The following is a 7461-nucleotide window of genomic DNA, read 5'->3' on the forward strand; positions in this document are numbered from 1 at the left end:
CGGGATGGGTGTGGCCAAGCTCAATCAGTGGCCCACCAGGTGCTGCCACTCAGTGCACTTGTCAGAAGCACTGCCCCATTGCAGGGGAAGCAGGGGAATAGCAGAACTCACCCCAAACAAAGACCACATGCATTGTGGCCTTTGCACCCTCCCTGGCACACTGTCTCTGTCAGGGCAGAGACTTCACCAGTGACACTAACAGCTAGCCCACCCTTCAGGACCAGCAGCTGTCTCCAAGCCCTGCCTATCCACCATCCATCCTTCTCCCATCCATCCTTCCCCCGATCAGGTTGTCACAACTTGTGTGTCACATCCAGGACCCACATCACACTGCAGCCAAGCTCCCAGCAGATACGCACTTCCCTCACTCACCCCACTCTGTAGGACCTGCCCACACACAAGACTCTAAGCATGGAGGTGATTGGTGGCACACTGTGACCCTCTCCACCACACAACCAGGTGCTACCCTGCTGTCGGGATAACACACTCAATGAGGTCACACAGTAGGCCCCACTGGGAAAATGGGACAGGAGCCACAGAGCCTATCGCTGAACTGGGTTGCAGCAGCCACTGATATACCTGTTGACAGGGACGGGTGGTGTGGATAGAGGCTCGCCACATCACAGGCCCGGTGCCACTTATTGATGGGGACAGGGGTGCAGTGTGGAAGGCAACATATCAGGGGGAGTGGCAGAGGGTTTGGGGGGGGACTTGTGGAGGACAGTGGTGAGGTGCAACTCGGGGTCACCATGTAAGCTGTTGGATTTGGATGAGCAAGGGAATACTCATTTTGCCAATATGTCTTCTCTTTTCCCCTTCTTCCGAAAATGAATTTCGGAGTACAGCCAGCAATGCTCGCTGTGTAACTGGCAGCTGCTACCGTTAAGGACTCATGGAGGCTGGAGGCACAGGGCCTCCTTGGGTATAACCCTGCACAAGAGGAGCCTGTCCCAGAAGAGTTGGGGCCAGCCGGTGAGACTTGAGTGCTGGCCATCCAACAGGCTGAGAAGGAGGTGCAAAGGAGGTGCTTGTCCTTCAAGGTGCCTGTCCTTTAAGGAGCTGCTGGATCGCGTGTGTCAGTGAAGTTTGCCAGCATGGCACTGCCAGGGTGCCTAGGTCACATTGCTAGACTCTAAGTGCAGTGCCAGGGGGACAGATGGACAGTGCCATACTAGTATTTTGCCCATGCCAGGAATCGGGCCCAGGGGTGGCCTGCATGTGTGAGGTGGGGCGTGGGCCCGAGGACCCCTTAATAGATGAGTTGGGGCACTGAAGGGATCCAGGGCATGCATTGGGTGCTCAAAAGATTGCGATGGCATTTAAAAATGGCGCTCTGATCTCTTCCTACACTGAGGAGCTCCGCTCGTCAGAGTTCCACAGTGCAGGAAATGATGCTAAGTGCGGCTGGAGGCGGAAATCACAACAAAGTGCTGTTAGATCGCCGGGTAGTTCCTGGCGCTCCCACCCAGTATAGACCCCACCCCCGTTATAACGGTGCCCGTGCAGCAACCAGGAGCGTTATTGAGCGTTGCATGGCACCCTGAAGATGCACTTCCGATGCCTGGACCTCTCTGCTGGGGCGCTCCTATACAGCCCCAGGAGGATCTCAAACATTGTGCTGGCCTGCTGTGACCTGCACAACATCACGCAGCAGAGGGGGGACATGCTGGAGGAGGAGCAAGAACGCCAAGTCTCCTTTGAAGAGGAGGATCAAGAGGATTGCCAGGGCATGGGGTCCGGGCTGGCACAGTAGGCCACCCAACATGTGCTCCAGGGCCACCACACACAAGACAACTTCATCACCTCCCGATTTGCCAACTAAGAGGTCTAGCCACCAGTTATCCGCCACCTTGTCCCACCTCTCCATACAGCCCCTGCGCTCCCCCCTTCCAAATGGCACCCCCCCCTTCCCCATAGCCACTCACATCCTCCCCTGTCCCTCCTCCTTTTACTGCACCTCCCCTGTCCCACTACCCTTCACTCCATCCCACCACCCCAGCTCCACCTTCTCCCTCCGAGGGTCCTACTAGCATCACCACAGGATGTTGGCCGTGTGTTGGCAGTATCAGTGAGTCTAGTCCACGGGTAAGAAGATGATGATGACTCGCTGTGAGATGAGATCTGATGCTCTTCATCGTTTGACAAAGTCTGACTCTTGCCTTCAGGATCACATTTCACTGTCTGCTCAGGTGTTCCCTGCATGTGTGCTGGCCAATCCATCTCACAGGCCTATATATCTAGATGGTGAGCGGTGGCTGGGTCCAAGGTACACCGGATGGGCCGGCCTGGTCTGATGGTGATCCTGCAAGACAAAAGATAAGGAGACATTGGGAGATCTTGGGAAGGACTGGTCTGTGGGAGTGGGGTGACTCACTTGTTATAGGGTGATCATTTTGCATTCAGAACTCACTAGATTTACACATGCTGACCTCCGCATGAGAGATAGCCCTCCCATTAAGTTCACCGGCTAAGTCCAAACCCCCTTGCTCCCCGAAGGTGAGAGCCCTGATGTCCGGGATGCCACTCCAGCCTTCTCCTGCTCCCGGCGATTGTGGACTTCCTTTTCCGAGAGGACACAAAAAGGACATGGTGAGATGCATGGAGGTGAGTTCCACGGGGCTGGGGGGGGGGGGGGGGGGGGGGAGGGGGGGTGTAACTGGTGGCATGTGTGTGCAAGACACCTGACCAAAGATGACAATGAAGGTGTTGGGGTTTGGTGCAGGGTGGGATGTATGGGAGATGCAGGCAGATGGGTTTTGATTGGCCTCCAGGGGAGTGGGGAATAATGTGAGGAATGAGGGACAGGAGTGATGCCAGGGGAACAGAGGTGGTGACTCACCCGAGCTGCCCTAAGGAGGTCATTCATCTTCTTGAGGCACTGTGTGCCGGTCCACCTGGTGAGGCTGGCAGTACTCACCGCCTCTGCTACCTCCTCCCAGGCCCGGTTCACAATGGTAGGATGGAATCTCCCGCCCACCCTGAGGAAGAGGATGTCCCACCTCTCCTACACTGCATCAAGCATCCTCTTGAGGTTCCAGGCCGGGAACCGGGGGGCCAGTCTTCGTGCAGCCATCTTCCTGGCTGGAATGAGAAGGGGAGGAGTGGAGTGTTCATAAGTAGCTTCAGCTTGTTAAGCTCTACAGCACTAATTCCAGCCCCAGCAAATCAGGCACCGACGGGAATGGAAATTACGCTAGATTCACATGGGCAGAGTGCATGTCCTGAATTGGTCCCCAAATAGCGCCCCCAACAGGAATTTGAACCGTACGCAATTCAGTCCCAGTGAGTTGGTCTCCTAAACGAAGAAGCCTGCTCACCATTTTTAATCTTAAATTTCAGAAGTCCTGCCCAGTGTCCAAACAGTGTCAATAAAATGTTCTGAGATTGTTTTCACTCCCACAACCAAAAAGATGTGCCAGTTAGGTGGATTGGCCACGCTAAATTGCCCCTTAATTAGAAGAAAATAATTGGGTACTCGAAATCTATTTTTTGGAAATGTTCTGAGATTGGTCTCAGAACCACGTCAGCAGTATTTATAGACACTGGTCAGAAGCTAATTGGATCACAGGATCTTTGAACAATTTGGAAGGCCAGTAGAGTTTCCAGACTCCAGATTGCATCTTCCTTGTTGCTTTTTTTTGCCTTATAGCCTTTAATAAGCTTTATTGGAATGGAAGAAGACTAGGAAGAAGAGGAACAGCAGCAGTCCCAGTAACAATATCCCAATGTAATTATCCAATGACAGCAAGTGAGAAGGACTATTTATTGTCAGAGGACCAGATACAACGCAAAGGGTGCATGGACTTAGGGTCAGTTTCTTGGATCTATGAGAGGAACAGTGCATCAGGGGGCTGTGCTTCTCAAGGCAGATCTCTGTATCTTCCTGTAACAAGTCCTATTGCCTGCTGCACCAGGCGTTCCATGATCAGTGGCTGCTATCATATTCACAGCCCTTGCTATTGGATCCTACCATCCTGCTACAGGGGAGATCTCTCACATGTCTCAGTCAGCAGTACATAGCTGCATTGAGCTGCCCATTGACACCCTTGTGAGGATTTCTCTTTCACTGTACGCTCTCCACCTGCTTCCTTCCACAAGTTAAGATCAGAGTTTTTGAGTCAAGGCACCAGTATGAAAATGGTCCATTTGCCTTTCACTACAACAACAACTAACATTTATAGTTCGCCTATGCCACAGCAAAATGTCCCAATGGATTTCACTGGAGCAGAATCAGACATTTGAACCCAGCTACTTAAGGCGCTATTAGGTTAGAAATAATGTTTTATGAAGAGTCTTGAAGGAGGAGAGAGAGGTCTTGAGGTTTCGGGAAGATATTCCAGATATTCGAGCCTTGGCAACTAAAGTCAGAGCCACCAACTTTAGGGCAATGGAATTTCGAATACTTCACGCAATGTGGTTCCGAGTCACTGTAGAGGGGCGCAATCTTCAGTCCCAGAGGGAAGAATACTACCCACCCATTCACGGATGAAACATGGCATGGGTGTGAGAAACCCCAAGAAGTTAAGTTCAGATCCTAACGCGGCAATGAAATTATATTTTTCTTCAATTAATTCTCGGAATGCGGGCAGCACTGGCAAGACCAGTATTTATTGCTCATCCTCCAGATGTACTGAAAAGATGACTGTATGAGTGTCGAAATAATTTATTTCTTTTAGCTATCTTCAAAATAAATGAATGTCACAACATCCTGGGCTAATGTGCGGTCAATTCCAGCCTTGCTTGACCCAGAGTCGCAACACAGGTAAAATGAGATTTTATTGAAAATACCTAAGGTCCTTGGCTGAGCCGAATAAATACAGTCACCAGGTTTGTAACTTTAACACAAGTAACCTTTTATTATGTATAGTATTATAATTAAACAGACAGAAGATGTAACTGGCTATCTAATACCCCTTTCCCAAACCCCCTTCCTAAGTCACCCCACTCTCTACACACATACACAGGGGAAAGGGTGGTGGAAAGGTAAAGAAAATATTAGTAAAATAAAAGGATATCTTTGGTGCACAGGAATGACTTCCAGTCAATGTCGTTCAGCTTTCAGTTTGATGCTTCTTCCGTCTAAGCTTGAGATGGTTTTCTCTGGCAAAGTTCTCTACTTTCTCTGCAGACTCACAGCAAAGCGTATGCCACTTCAGTAAGCAGGAGAGACAGAATGTTCCTTTCACTTCCAAGGCCTAAATGCTTCTGCCCAGTTCTCTCAGAAAGCATCACACAGGAACCAATCACTGACTGTTGTCCAACAAAACACTCTCCTTAACCAACCCACTGGTTGCCAGCCAACCAAACGATCCAACTCCCTCCGAACCTAATTCTTAAGATCCACTCAGTACCGAGGAATCTGGCTTCTCCATTCCAAAAACAAAAACGGGGAAAACAGTGTCCTGACAAGCAGGCTGCTTTAACTTTGCATCTTAAAGGCACATCCTGATTATGGGTCCATGGACCAAAATAATAAAATAACATAAAAGAAATGGGAACAAAGGAAATAAACAGGAAGGACTCTTAGACTGTTCAATAAATGACAATGAATAATTGTTACTTATCCTGGGAAAAGCACATAGAAAAAGCTCAATTACTGATTTGCAGTCCTCCCTGCCTAATCTTCCTCTGTGCACTGAAACAAATGATCCAGTTCATTCTAACCCAATAACTGCTCCACAGAATTTGTCCTAAACAGATTCAGAAAGGGTTCCAGGTCTGCAGAGAATGACCTGATCTTTGCTGTGACAAAATAAAGTTGGCGGGGGGGTGGATTCTGGTGTCTAGAGTGGGCAGTATTATTGTCCTTGGTGCCCCTAGGTTATGGAAGGGAATAGCAGCCAGTATTCCCACTTGGTGGTGGGACTTGCAATTGCCGGATGAAAAAGCAATTTGCCGAGCAGCAGGTCTGACCAGCTACAACAGGAAGAAGCCTCATTAACATGCTGCTGGTCAAGTTCGCAACCACAGTGGAGCCCAGAGACAACATTCACACTCCGACTGATAAATAGAAAGTGACATTCATGTTACACAGGTGCCAGACAATCACAGCTCCAACGTGAAAGAATTTAACCCGGGATGAGTACTGCTCAAACAACACTCAAAGGAAGCTCAACAACATCCAGGTTACTGCTGTCTGCTTGACTGGCACTCCATCCATCACTCCCTCCACCACCAGTGCAGCGTGTCCCAAGTACAAGATACACTGCCGCAACTTCCCAAGCTTTCTTCAATAGTATCTTGCAAAGCTGCAACTTCTACCACTTAAAAGGACAAGGGCAGCAGATGCCTGGGACACCACCACCTGCACGTTTCTCTCCAAGTCACATGCCATCCTCAATTGGAACTACATTGCCATTTCAACACTGGCACTGAGTCAAATTTCTGAAACTCCCTTCTTAACAGTATTGTGAGGATACCTGTGCCATGTGGACTGCAGCGATTTAAGCTCACCACCAACTCCTCAAGGGCAATTAGGGATGGGCGCAAGAAATGCTGGCCTTGCCAGCAAGGCTCAAATCCAAAGGATACATTTAAAAAATGACCTTATGCTGGGGCCAAAGTAAGTGTAATGGGAGGACAATCATTCTGGAGCAGTGAGTGGAGAGAGATATGAAGGTGAGAGTTGTCTGAGAAGGCAAAGTCTACACTTTATTTGTGGCAGCTGGAAAAACAGGAAAAACGTAAAACTTACCTTCTCGGGCCACTTTGATGGTTTGATTAGACTCGAGCCATCAAACTGACTGCTGCATCTTGCTAACTTCTAGGTTAAGATTGTGTTCAGGTCCTGTTGACCTATTGGGATGCAGATTTTCATTAATGTGTGAGTCTCTCACCTAACTCAGGCAGGGTTCCCATATGCCTGAATAATCAAGCAGTTTAACATGACAACAGATTGGAAATGGAATATGTAATTCACCCACTCCATTTGAACTGGCATCCTGTACTCTCGCCAACCTGCCACTTGCTTTCTGAAAGTGGAGGAAATAAGTACTTCTCTCTCTTAATTTCTAATTAGTGACCTTTGCCTGAATTGCATATATACAGAAATTAAGTGAGAATTGCTTTGAGTTCAGCTGTGATATTTCCAATAGTCTGTCAGAATCAGTTGAAAGTTCACAAATGATTAGTAGTATCTGAGAAGCCATTTGAGAATGGCTGAGCACATTGGATACAGCAAATACTATGACCTGGATTTTCCAGCGCTTCTCGCCAGTGGGATCTTCCAGTCCCAGTTAATGCGAGCCCCCATGGCGTGTTCCCCGGCGGCATGGCAGGCAAGCTATGCAAATGGCCATGGACTTCGGCAGCACCAGAAGATCGTGCTGGTGGCCAATGCTGAGCTATCTTCACCGTCGGAAAACAAGCTGCGGTGAGAGGACTGCAAAGTCCCTGCCATGGTTTTGAAGACTTGTGCTCCAAAACCAGCTGTGCCTCTGACCAAAGCTGTTCCAGTACAGC

This window comes from Scyliorhinus torazame, chromosome 7 (genome assembly GCF_047496885.1).
Source record: "Scyliorhinus torazame isolate Kashiwa2021f chromosome 7, sScyTor2.1, whole genome shotgun sequence".
In the NCBI taxonomy this organism is placed as follows: Eukaryota; Metazoa; Chordata; class Chondrichthyes; order Carcharhiniformes; family Scyliorhinidae; genus Scyliorhinus; species Scyliorhinus torazame.